Source organism: Mus pahari, chromosome 2 (assembly GCF_900095145.1).
Source record: "Mus pahari chromosome 2, PAHARI_EIJ_v1.1, whole genome shotgun sequence".
NCBI lineage: Eukaryota > Metazoa > Chordata > Mammalia > Rodentia > Muridae > Mus > Mus pahari.
This window is the reverse complement of record NC_034591.1, coordinates 29,289,305-29,301,926: the sequence shown is the minus strand read 5'-3', so window position 1 is coordinate 29,301,926 and position 12,622 is coordinate 29,289,305. Positions and strand designations below refer to the sequence as shown.

The window sequence follows — 12,622 nt, the reverse complement described above, 5'->3', positions numbered from 1 at the left end:
ACCCTAACCCAATCTTAGCCTCTTTTTTTTTTTTTTTTTTTGCTTCTTTTCCCCTCACAGCATCCCTCTATCCTTAATAACAAGAGATTTGGCGTAATGAAGAGTGCTGTGTAACCAGATAGTGATAATGGAAAGCCCCTTGGAGGAATGTGTTTACTTCTGTTCTGCACTGGGCAAATACTTAAGAGCTTTGCAAACTCGTCTGCCCTGCTTTGGCAAAGGTCCTGTGTACCAGGAAGCTATCTTTGCGGCAACAGAAGTGGGTTGCCACCTGTTGAGGCAGCAGGGAAGGGAAGATCTAGAGACCACTGACCTTAACCATCATCTGCAAGGCCAGGCCCCGGGATGGAAACACTGGGCCCTTCTTGATAAATGTTCAAACTAGGCAGTTCTGAGCACACCACAGCATAGCTATTAAAAGTGAGGGTTTTCCAGCACTTGGGAGGCAGAGGCAGGTGGGCTTCTGAGTTCGAGGGCAGCCTGGTCTACAGAGTGAGTTCCAGGACAGTCAGGGCTATACAGAGAAACCCTGTCTCAAAAAAAATAAAAAACAAAAACAAAAACAAAAACAAAAAAAGAGTGAAGGTTTTGAAATAAGACACTTAAGCTTTATCTGAATCCACTTTCTGCCTCTAATATTATAGGTGCTAAGTTGTAAAGAACAGGTATGTTTTCGTTATGATTGTAGACAAGGAGCTGCATGTGGTGATTTTTGTTTATCAAGTCCTGAACCAGCCAGATATCACGGCAGGAAACAGTATATTGGAGACCTAGCCGAATTCGATTTTATAGCAGTCACTGAATAGCCCATTCATTCTTTAATCCATTAGTCACAAAAATGAATTGAGCCGTTGGGTAAGTAAGGGGAAAGTCCTAACACAATCAACACTTTTACTTAGCCTCGCCCTCTAACACATAATAATAGAGATCAGGGTCTTGGGAAAGAAAAGCCACATTCCAACCATAGTAGGCTGGGTTCTAGGTGATGACCATTCCTTGTGTAATTTTAGGAAGCTACTGAACGACACCAATAAATCCCGACTCCCCACCCCCACCCCCATTCTTCCAAAGGAAGTTTAAAACTTGAAACAAAGTTAGTGATTTGAATCCAAAGGTAGTCTTTTCAGATGAGAAAATTGAGGAAAGAATGAGAAACTGACAGGCCAGGCCAGAAAAGAAGAGCAGGTGAGTGTGCCCTTTCTCTGGTCCAAGGCCCTTGTATTAGTCAGGGTTCTCTAGAGTCACAGAACTTGCAGATAGTCTCTATATAGTAAAGGAATTTATTGATGACTTACAGTCTGCAGTCCATATCCCAACAATGGTTCAGTAGTAGCTGTGAATGGAAGTCCAAGGATCTAGCAGTTGCTGAGTCCCACACAGCAAGAAGGCGAAAGAGCGAGAGCCAGACTCCCTTCTTCCAATGTCCTTATATGGTCCTCAGCAGAAGGTGTAGCCCAGATTAAAGGTGTGTGCCACCACACCTTTAATCCCAGATGATCTTGGACTCGGAGATCTCCCTGCCTTAATCTTCTGGATTCAATCACCACTGTGTCTCAAGATCTCCATATCAAGATCCAGATCAGAAACTTCTATCTCCCAGTCTCCAGATTAGGTTCACTGGTGAGCCTTCCAATTCTGGATTGTAGTTCATTTCAAATATAGTCAAGTTGACAACCAGGAATAGCCACTACAGCCCTCCAACTTCTCTTCCTGCATCCTTAGCTCTATCCTTCTCCCTTCCTCAGATCCTGCTCAACCTTAACACTCCACCACACACAGACAAACAAAATTTTTGCCATGCATAAATGCCTGGAAGTCCAAGTGTTCTAAATATAAAACCAACCTCAGAATTCTATGAGTCCTGAATTCTATTAAGAGTTATAATGACTAAAGAATAGCATCATTTCAGCAAAGATAAGAAACACCCCCCCAAGGATAAGTTCTAAGTTTAGGCATAGTCCTATTTAGCAAAATCACAGGCACAAAGGAATGGAAATAGAAACAATATTGGTCAAATGTGGTCAAATGACCACTCCCTTCCTTAAGTTTTTGGTGTGTTTTTTTTTTAAAGAGCCACTGTTTTATGAAAACAATACATGCATATGCAAACAGATTCAAAGCATGTAAGCCAAACAAAAATGCAGATAAGTTATACAGATATAAGATGAAATAATGTCATAATCAAAATATTCTGTCTTGTCTTCTTTTAGACATTTCTCTAAAAGTAAAATAAAAAACACCTCACAAGAGCACATACTAGTTCATAAATTGCATATTTGACACATATTCTTTTCTCATGAAAGGATATATCCCAAGTCCTTACTGATATAAACAATTCCTTGATGAACTTATCTTTGTACAACCATGTAGTTATCTCCTTGAAGGTAGAAATGACACTCATGTCAGCTAATTTTTCAGTACTATCAACTAGAAAAGATGATTACTTTTGAAAATACACTTCATATTCGGGGCTAAAAGCTGACTGGATTATGCTATTTAAAACATAGATTAAATCCCAGCTAGTATTGTTGTTGTCTGTCTGGTATTTAATGTCTCAAAAAAGTATTTCAATGCATGTCAAAGCTCCTTGGAATAAGAAGACAGATGCTATTAGTTGTCTGAATAATACCCTTTTTACCTTTCTAGCGCAGCCGGGATTATTTGCAGGGTGCCCATGTATACAGCTAAATTTGTTTACTTCTTCCGACTGTTGTGACTGATGGTCTTCCATGTGTTCCTCAGTGAACATAAGAAAAAGTTCTATGGAAGAAATGTCCTTTAAGCACGCTGACCTACATGTATCCCCTTTCTCAAACAGGGGTGCTGTGATGGTAACTTTGATGATCAGCTTGATTAGATTAAGGAACACTTAAGATTCTTTCTTCCGGCCTTATCCCCTCCCCCACTCCCCCTCCCATGACTTGGGGAAGAATCTCCTTTTCGGTGCTACCTGAGGGCTTCCTGTAGCTGCTCCTTGCTGTGGAAGAGGATCTGGAGCTGTAGAGAAAAGTATCATGATTGAAGACCCCTATGGCTTAAGGCGAGAGGAAGACAGCCCTGGAAGTGGACGGAGGCAGCTGGGACAGATAGTGTGTGACATTTGTACTGTGCAAGGAGGACCATACCCTAGGAAACTGTCTGCAGTACTTAAACATGAGGAACCCAGAAGTGGAATTTGCAATTACACACTGTTCTTCAGAGAGCAAAATCAATTTGCGAATTCAGACACGGGTGCACTTCCGGCTGTTGAGCCAGTTCAGAAAGGCCTGGTCGAGCTCTTGAATGTCTGCCAGCATGGGCTTGTCAAGTTTGAGGCTGACAGAAAGGACTATAAAGATCAAAAGTCAAATTTAAAAAAAAAAAAAAAGAACCCACATTCTAGTCTCATTTGTAGGGTACAAGTCCACCCTCATGATGGTGCAGAACCCACAACTAGAATTTGTGATTGCAGCATTTTTTGTCATCTAGAAAAATGTGGTTTTAGCTGATGGCCCGTTGCAGCTGTTGGGATCTCTGCAAGTATATTCACCAAATAAATTCTGTTTTTATATTTTTGTTTTGTTTTGTTTTTCAAAGGAACACCATGAAATTACTGGAGCATACTCTTGGGTGCATCTTTGAAGTCATTTCCTTAGGTGATGAGATCCTGAAGGTTCTACTCCTTCTATGGATTTATAATATTACATAAGGCATTATGGTGAGGTGGTAGGAAGCAGGCAGTAGCACCTTTTAAGAAGTGGGATGCTGGAGGGTGTCTTTGAGGGACATAAGTCTCCCTGACCCCGTCCTCTGCGCTGTACTTTCCATAATCCAAAAAAAAAAAAAAAAAAGAATATTCTCTAATGTACAGTCCTGTTGTAAAGCACACGAGGCCAGGCAACAGACAACCATAGACCAAACTCTCTAAAGTCATAAGCCAAAGTAATATTTATTCCTTTTTTTGTTTGTTTGTTTGTTTGTTTGTTTGTTTTTCGAGACAGGGTTTCTCTGTATAGCCCTGGCTGTCCTGGAGCTCACTTTGTAGACCAGGCTGGTCTCGAACTCAGAAATCCGCCTGCCTCTGCCTCCCAAGTGCTGGGATTAAAGGCATGTGCCACCATGCCCGGCAATATTTTCTCCTTTAGGTTATTTCTGTCATGTATTATGTGATAGCAACAAAAAAGTAAGTATTTCAGACAATGTAAAGATCGATGCAACCATCTTTCCAACATAATAATTAAAGTTTCTGACACCATTATTGCTGTTGGAAGTGGAAGGAAGGTACATGGGTTCATTTTTTGCTTTGGAGAGCCACCTTTCCAGGTCTGGCCTGCCTCCTTGTGGACTGTTGTTACACAAGGGAAAACAAGTCTCAACTATCAAAAGTTTTGTTAATTGGGTTTGTGTTAGAAACGTTGGATGCAGTTTCTACTTGATATAATAAGATAGGTCGGGCCAGGAGTGGTNGCNCACGCCTTTAATCCCAGCACTCGGGAGGCAGAGGCAGGCGGATTTCTGAGTTCAAGGCCAGCCTGGCCTACAAAGTGAGTTCCAGGACAGCCAGGGCTATACAGAGAAACCCTGTCTCGAAAAAACCAAAAAAAAAAAAAAAAAAAAAAAGATAGGTCATCGTTCATTCATCACTATAAAGAGAATTTTTGCATAGAGATTCCAGATGAAAATAAGAACCATACAATGTAGATAAACAACAGTACAGCATTCTCTACAGACTTACTTTTAATTTACCCCAATATTAAACATATTAACCCGGCCAGAGATGATGGCACACACTTAATCCCAGTACTCAAGAGGCAAAGGCAGATGGATCTCTGTGACTTCAAGGCCAGCCTGACCTACAGAGAGAGCTCCTGGCCAGCCAGGGCTTCATAGTAAGACCTTCTCTCAAAAAAATACATGAGTGAGTAAGTAAGTAAGTAAGTAAGTAAATAAAAATAAATAGATTAAGAAATGATTTTGTAATACTTAAGTTAACTTACAGCCACTCATGAGGAAACTGTAAAATACATCCTCAAATTCTATAATGTGTCTTCCACGGGTGTGGCTACATCCCTTTTCCCTTACATTGGACTGTGCTTACTGACTTGTATAAGTGCTCAGAGCTCTGAGTTTAAACAACGAAGGCCAGCATTCTTCCTGTTCTTCTTCTTGAGTCACTTGCCGGGGAAAGAGACTGTCATATGATAGTTATAAAACTTCTGAGGCAACTTACTGAGAGGCCACCTCAGTTAGTAATCAAGTTATTAAGGATAACAGTCAACAACCATAGAAATAATCTTAAAAGCAGATCTACCAGTCCTAGTAAACCCTCAAATGACTGGACACATGTCATTTAATGTCCCTAGCCAACATCTGAACTATGAATCACCCAACTAAGTTGCTCCCAAATTTCTACCCCACAATAACTGGGATAATCCATGTTTAAATAGTTGTTTTACACCACTAAGCTGGGATGACTTGTTGTCCAACAGTAGGTACATAAGAGCTGGGTGTAGTAGCATCTACTACAATCTTGGGATATATGCAAGTGTTTAGTCATTTGCTTGAATGGCTAAGCCATTGAATGATGTAGAGTATATCTACCATACTGTAGATATACAATACTCATTCTCTACAATACTCATACTATCTTTGATTCCCTAGCATCTACATTCTATAATTTTTTTAAATAAACCCATAGAAATCAAGTGAGAACCTCAGTGAGATCTGGTATTCACAGACTTGAATATACGGCAAATAGTATATACAATCCTTGAAACGTATATGCTTTTACCTGAGTAATCTAACCCTCCTTAATCTCATTTTTTTTTCCTGTCCTTTCACTGGTGACAACAACCTGAGACTGCATATGCTGGATGTACGGACAAGCAAACAAACACATAAAATAAATTAGCAAAATAAATTCCTTTTACAAGTGTATATTAAGTTGACTTTTTAAAAAATAAATCATCATTAAATATTATGTGCGTGAATAACATGGAGATTTTCCCTGAAGAGGAAGCATCTTACTTACTGGTACAAATTGTACAACTATTCATAACTAGCAGGTTGGATTTAATTGGGTGGCAGGATGATGATTTATTATGTGGCAGACTTCACTTTATTAGCCTGTTGAAAATTTATTGTGCTTTAAAAAGAATACCTAATTATGACTGGCTGCTTTTTCTTTTCAAGAATTAATTTGTAACTAGGTCCTGTGTCTGCCTTTCTTTGCTGTACAGTGGTGTGTACATATTCCTAGTCATAAACAAACATTTAAGCCGTCTGAAGAGTTCATTCTGGAACAGAGCTGCACCCAATAAAAGAAAAGAGGCATGTACGTGTTGATGCAGTTTAGGTGGAGTTGATGCAGTTGACTGTCCTCAGTGCTGTAGCATTGTGATAATACACCAGGGACCGGGAGTCAACAGCCCCACACATACCAAGAGTTTAGATTTCCCTAGGAGAAGCTAAAGCACTGGTGCCAGAGGAGGAACCACCCCCTCCCAGAAAGAGATTTCACGCTGTTCTGAGAGCATCTTATCAATCAAAAGATGCAGGTGTCCCAGCTTCTGTTTCATGCTTCTGTGAAATTGTGGCTGCTATAGGGAAAAGTGGAGGGACTCTTTAAGAACGTTTCTCCCTGGTTCTGGGCCAAACTACAAATAAACCTGTTTCCCTACTCCAAGTTTTACTCCCTATTTTCTTTTGGGATAAAATAATGTTAAGGTGGCGGGTTTTGAGCCCCAAGTGCCTGGCATCGGCATGAGTAAGAAGTAACAGCCTCAGAATGAGTAAGCTAAAACCTTCAGATATGATATAAGTTCTTCTTTTTCAGTGGATTAATTCTGCAGTCTCCCTGGCTTTGTTCAATAGGTGACTCCCCTTATCAACAAAAAATAAGTTTCAGGACCTTCAGTGCCCAGCAGAAATGGCACACAGTACCAAGCCCTATATGCATACTGTTTCTTCCACAAATAGTCATGATAAATTTTAATTTATAAAGTAGGCATAGTAAGAGATTAATAATAACTAATAAAATAGAATAATTATAATAGCATGCTATTAAAAGTTGGTCTTCATCCCACGATTTTATGGTACCTTAGAAACCTCAGCACGCAAGTCTCTGCTCTTACTAAGAACTTCCACCTCTCGTTTAAAGGAGCAGCCATGGAGTTAGCATCATTATCCTTGCATTCTGAAGCTACCGTTAAATACAAAAAGGGTTCCTTCAAGATGAGCAGTGTGCGTGTGGTGGTGATCTGACAGACATGATAGCTGTAAAGTGTGTAGTGGGCAAGTGGCTTGCACACTGCTGATGTGCTAGATAAAGATGGAGCGGGATGAGATTTCATCATGCTAATTAGGATGATGCACAAGCAGAACATTTTAATAACTTATTTCTGGGAATCTGCACGAATAATTTGGGGCCATATCTGAGAAGAGATGAGGAAGGCCCCACCACCATGAAATGAGTAAAAGAAAGTTATTTTATTGTTTTTGTTTGTTTGTTTGTTTATTTTTTAATATTTTAGAGACAGGGTTTCTCTGTATAGCCCGGGCTTTTATTCTTATTTCTTGCCTTCTGCCTTTCAGCTATCCGTTTAGCAGCAAATCTAACTACTGCCTCAACTAAACATTGGATTGTTTTTGTGGCTGTGGGTGATCTGTGCCTAGGAAGATGCATTTTAAGAAAGAGACAGAACGTCAGTATCCCTTTGCAATATCAAAATCAGAAACAAAAGATGAAGTTGAGGAAACCAAGGTGCAGGGACAGAATCCTTCCAACAGAGCACCCCCTCCCCTCTGGAAAGTTCTAAATGATCTTAATTCGTAAGAGCCACGCCTTCAGAAATCTACCAAGGCATTGAGAAAATCTTGGCATCAGAAAGGCTGGTGCACTTTCTGAAGGGACTGACACAGGAGGGGCTCATGTGGAGAACAGGGCAGTGGGCCAGGTAGACTAAATCGTCCAGAAAATACTTTCACCCTCACCGGCAGCTGTCTGACAATGACTCACGTGTTAGCTTGAAAGCCAAGTCTGCCACGAGTGCACCAGGAACTCGCGTAGTCTCAGTGTCCTCTGTTCCTCAGGTCAGGCTCCCTGACATTATGCTGTATTGTCTAGCTTCCTGGAATAAGAACCGCGGTAATCCTTGGCTGTTTTCATTGGTAGCTCACCAGAAGCAGAATGTGTTTGCTGTAAATGGAACAGGTGACACTGAACTTTGTGTGCTTCAAATCCTGTTTTGAAAGCGAAACAATAATGTGCCTAACTGACTGGTTCTGCTCTTGACACAGTCTCACAAATTTCAATGCATAGCATGGGGACTGTGTTTCCTTTTTAGTTTGTGTTTTTAGATATAAAGAGGGACTGTAGTAGACGACTTTACTTTATCACATTTATTTAATTACATTGATTTCACTTGTGTATGCTTTAGTGTGGTAGCATCCATGTGCCATGTCATATATGTGGGGGTCTGAGGGCAACTTGCAAGACTCATTTCTCTTTTTTCCACTGCGTATCTGGCTTGGGAGGGAACACCTTTACCCACAAAGACATTTATCCAGCCCTGTAGTAGGTATCTTTTGGGGTTTCTCTGCCTCCATTGAGAAGTACCCCATTCCTCAGCTCTTCTTCTCTAAGTTTTTCCTACAAGTTGGGCACATTGGTCACGTCCATAAAGAAGACTTTCTTCCTACTTGCATTTCCCTAGTAGGCATATATTTTAAAATTTGTTTGTTCTTGTTAAATTAATTAGAATAGATTTTTTTCCATTCTTCCACATATATTTTGCCAGGAACAGTAAATCACTCCTGTAGTCAAAAGTACTCAGAAGGGGAAAGCAGAGGAATTGAGAGAGTTGGGATCCAGCCTGGGTTCTGCATGACGATCCTTTCTCAATAAACATAAATAAGTTAAACAAAAAAAAACTTGACAAATTTTTATTTAAATGAAAAAATATATAATCATATATCTAATCACCTTATTTAGGAGGGAATGTTAGTAGTTCTTCGTAACGTATGTGAGACATGAAGTAGAAAGCATTGGTTTAAGGAACAATACAGGCTTAGGAAGAACTTGGAAGCTTAAAGGCAACCAAGCAGCACAGGAGGAAGCTTCCGGGCCTTGTTCGACTGCAGAAACAAACAGCAGAAAGCTGGGGACTGGTAAGCCAGGTTTGTGGAAGCCCTAGCAAACAGTCCAGACTTCTTCGCAGCAGCCAGCCAGGCCGTTGAAAGCCCTAAGGGAGCTTCCTTAGGACTGCTAATCTCACTGCCTTCCCGTGTGTTCTCCTCCACAGGCTGACCCGGTGGCAGCGAGTCAGACACAAAGAGGCAACAGTCTTAAAGCCGTGGCAACTCTGCTTCTTCTGGGACAACGTTCCAGAAGGCATAAAACAGACTTCCTTCTCAAGTTAATGTGGTCATTAGGAGGTGGGACCTCCTAATACAAGTTAACCACTGAAGGGAAATGAAATTTAAAATGAAATTTAAGGCCTGGGATTCATGTAACTTATGTTCAGAGAGTTGTTTTGTGAGCTTAGAAGCCTGAGGCAGAGGACACAGTAAAACAGGCCTGGGCACGCCCAGGCAGGCCGTTGTAAAAACATTCCTGGGGATGATAGTCTGGAGTCATATGTGAACCAGGTGTTCTGCTGACTTACACGTGTACCATTCTGCAAATGTGTTGGTGTTTAAATGAGCCAATTGTGTGTAACCGCACCAATTCCTGCTAGCCCCCACCCTCTCCCTATAAAAACCCCTAGTTTTCAAGCCACATGGTCAATGCCTCTACCTCCTGCATGAGGTACGCATGGGCCCGGAGCTCCGCCAATAAACTACCTCGTGTTTTTACATCAAGATGGTTTATTCGTGTTTTTTGGGTGCCACCTTCTCGAGACTGGAATGGGGAGGGCTCCCCACGCAGGTCTTTCACCACAGGGGTAGGCCTTTGAAGGTTAGGACCACCCTGGTTTTGACCTTTTTTTTTTTTTTCTATGTTTTATGGTCTACCATCATGTGAGGAGTCCCTACTATATCCTGCCATCCCCACAAATGGATTCTGCCACCCTGCTTTATCACAATGGACTGAAATTTCCCTGGGACCATGAGTCCAAATAAACCTTTCCTTTCTTAGGTTGTTTCTGTTGGTCACTTGGTCAGAGAAATGATATCAGTATTAGTACAAATGCTATTCAACAGTAAAAAGAAATAAGGTGCCAAGATACTAAAAGACATAATGGAATCTTTAATCTTTAATCTATTAAGTAAAAAGAAAAATCTCAAAAGACTACGTGCTGTATGATTACAACCAGATGATTTTCTAGAAAAGGAAAATCTATCCAGAGTGACCAAAGGTCACTGGGAGTTGGAAAGGAAGGTGACATGAATAGGTAGCATATAAAAGATTTGGAACAGGGCAGGGAATCTATTCTTTATGATACTATAATGTGTTACACAACTCTCCAAACCCATGGAGTGAATGACAGCAAAGATTCAACCTAATATAATCCAATGAACTTATAATAGAACCTATAAAAGAGATTATAAATACAAGTATCCTTTATGGGATATTAAGGGAAAATCCCCAACAAAGCATGGATAAACTGGATCCGAGAGTTAAAACATGAGCAGCCTGAGCAATCAGTGGGCAGGGGACTACAGTAGACCATCCTCCAAAGAGGAAAGACAGTCAATAAGCACAGCAAAGATACGCAGTGTCCTTAGTCATTGAATTAATATAAATCAAAGACAAAAAGGAGGTACTATTTCACCCTAAAGAGCTATAAGGGAAAAATATACAAAACAACAAGCTTAACAAGGAAGTGGAGAAGTTGGAATACTTGTATGTCACTAGGAGGAACATACAGTGGTCTAGACACTGTGTAAAATGAATAAGAGCTAACCAATGGACACCGGAAGCATGTCTGCTTCTGTGTGTTATCTGTGACAAGTTCTACCTGACATTAACACCTTAAAGGTGTCGGAAGTTCCTTTGTCTCTTGATTTCAGAAGTTTCAGTCCTCAGTGGAGGGCAGTGGGGACTGGTGGAGAGCACACCCATAGTGGATCAGGCACAAAGGTGAGGAATGAACTGGGAGCCAGTACAACTTTCAAAGGCTGTCCCCAGTGACTTACATCTGCCTACTGGGCCCCACTTTTCAAAGTTTAGGATATACTTTCCACTGTATTGTAAAAGTGCACTGTTGGGCTGGTGAGATGGCTCAGTGGGTAAGAGCACCTGACTGCTCTTCCAAAGGTCCGGAGTTCAAATCCCAGAAACCACATGGTGGCTCATAACCATCCATAACAAGATCTGACGCCCTCTTCTGGAGTGTCTGAAGACAGCTACAGTGTACTTACATATAATAAATAAATAAATCTTTAAAAAAATAAAAGTGCACTGTTAGATGGATACTAAAACGTTCAGAGCACAGCACCATACAATCCACTAATTCTTATTTTAAGGTAAGTGTTAAAAGGTGAAAGCATTAAATAATTAATTATATTAATTAATTCCTAAAAAGTGAAAGCAGGGGCAAGATGATCTATCTGTCCATGAATGTTCACACTGACAGTACTCATAAAAGGTCAAAGGTAGAACTGACCTAAGTGCCCAGCAAATGATAGCTAAACAGACAAAATGTGGTGTGTTGGGCATTTGGTTGCTGTGATGAAATACTGACCTGACACGACAAGCTTAAGGGGTGAATGGATTCTTGTAGATCGCGGTTACAGAGATTTCGTTTCACAGGAAGCTGGGTCTGTTTTTCTGGGTCTGAGATGAGGTGGTACACCATGACTGGAAAGCAAGTTAGAATGGGGTTGCTTACCTCTAGTCAGCCAGGAATTCAGGAACAAAATAGAGCCCTCAGTACCACTGCCCCCTCACCGTGAAAGCAAACTTCTAATGGGCCACGGAGATGATAGGAGTGACCATGGAGTGCTCAGCCCTGTCACCCTTCCAAAACTCAGGGAACTCTGCAGAAGAAAGTTCAGAAGACTGCAGAGCCAGAGCTTGGGAAGGAGTGCTGCGGACGGCTGCTGCCTTCTAGGCGTGATGGAGCTGTCGTACCCACATACCCCGCAGTTGTAATTACCTGTACAAGACCTGCTCAAGATTGCAGCCATCATTGCTGTACTTACCACAGATGGGCAGGCCGCTCACAAGACCCAAATCCATTCTGAGGAGCAGTGAAAGCTTCCTAGGGGAGGGGCAGTCATATTCTTTAGTGGTACGTCCACTAGTAAGTTGCCTTTACTCAAATCCCCCACTCATGTTTATGTAGGCAATACCAGTTAAATGAAGCAACAGTCCCACAGTGAAGTAGAAGAGGTTGTTAAAGAAGAGGAGGGTTATTTGGTCTGGAAGAGAGATATGAGATGATATATATGTGTGCGTATGTGTATGTATATGTAAATATGTATATACATGTATGTGTGAAATTGTGAGAGAATTTTTTTTTTATTAAAAACAAATCATTCTCCAGTAACCTGTTCCTTTAGCTTGTCCTTTCCTTCTAAAGCAGTGGTTCTCAGTCTTCCTAGTGCAGTGATCCTTTATGCGATCCTCATGATATGGTGACCCTCAGCCATAAATTTTTCATTGCTCCCTTCTAACTGCAATTTTGCTTCTGTTATA

General features: G+C 41.0%; 1 pseudogene; it reads left to right on the top strand.

Moving 5' to 3' along the window:
* Positions 1-2,771: 2,771 nt before the first annotated feature.
* Positions 2,772-3,382, top strand: LOC110316217 (annotated as a pseudogene).
* The last annotated feature ends 9,240 nt before the right edge of the window (positions 3,383-12,622 follow it).